The sequence below is a fragment of the Apium graveolens genome, chromosome 3 (assembly GCF_009905375.1).
Source record: "Apium graveolens cultivar Ventura chromosome 3, ASM990537v1, whole genome shotgun sequence".
Classification (NCBI taxonomy): Eukaryota; Viridiplantae; Streptophyta; class Magnoliopsida; order Apiales; family Apiaceae; genus Apium; species Apium graveolens.
Window position 1 is genome coordinate 251,309,316 of NC_133649.1, and position 1,121 is coordinate 251,310,436.

The 1,121-nt window shown below is 40.3% G+C and overlaps 1 non-coding gene across 1 annotated transcript; it reads left to right on the plus strand.

The window, feature by feature from the left end:
• The first annotated feature begins 256 nt into the window (after positions 1 to 256).
• LOC141716346 (small nucleolar RNA R71) lies at positions 257 to 363 on the plus strand. Its single transcript, XR_012573058.1, has one exon. It is a non-coding gene; the product is annotated as a small nucleolar RNA R71 (small nucleolar RNA).
• Positions 364 to 1,121: the final 758 nt, after the last annotated feature.

Consider the following 1,121-nt stretch of genomic DNA (forward strand, 5'->3'; position numbering starts at 1 on the left):
GTCCATCTTCATCGTCAAAGCCTTAAGTTGGGCATCTATAGAAGTTGTTGCATCCAACTCCAGAATTTCAGCTACTTCTCCCCGAGTCAGTCTTTGAGAAGGATTCTAGTATTTATTAGCAACCATCAGTTCAATCAATTCATAAGCTTCATCGTAGCTCTTGTCCCACAAGGTTCCTCCTGATGCTACATCGAGAATATGTCTAGAAGTAGCACCCAATCCATTGTAAAAGAAGTTTATAATCATCCAATCATGCATACCATGGTGTGGGCACTTCATTAGAATCTCCTTATATGGATCCCAAGCCTCACACAGAGATTCTTCATTTTGCTGAGCAAACTGAGTAAGAGCATTCCTGATTGCAGCAGTCTTCACCATAGGGAAGAATTTAGTGAGAAACTTTTGAGCAAGATATTCCCAAGTGGTGATAGACCCTACTGGTAGAGAATGTAACCAGCACTTAGCTTTATCCTTCAGAGAGAATGGGAAGAGTCGTAGCTTGATAGCATCTTCAGTCATATCATTGAACTTGAAAGTATCGCAGATCTCGATAAAATCTGATGTGCATATTGGGGACTTCAGTAGGAGAACCCCCAAACTGAACCGATTTCTATATCATCTGAATCGTTCTTGACTTGATCTCAAAAGTGTTAGCCCTGATGGCTAGCATGATGATGCTTGACTGAATGTCATTGATCTTAGGATGAGAACCATTAAAGCCTTAGGATTTTTTGCTTGATCTCCCATCACTACTAAAACTGGTTCCTCGACTTTCTCTTCTTCTTCTACCTTCTTTTCTTCTTCCAAAACTTCCCTTCAAACCACCACAACCTCTTCCTCGGCTTTATCCAGAGTTCTCTTACGAGACCGTGAACGCGTATGCATACACCCTCGCTAGAGTACCTGAAATAAAACAAGGAAACAATTAAGTAACAATGTCTGAGTCAATGAACTTTAACGACCACTAATAGAAAACACATAAACTAAAAATTAACATCGAGTCCCCGACAGCGGCACCAAAAAATTTTTAGTCGATAAACACACGCTAAAATTACACGCAAGTATACGTGTTCGCAGGCAGTATAAGATATAAATTGGATTTGTTCCCACAGAGACTGGTT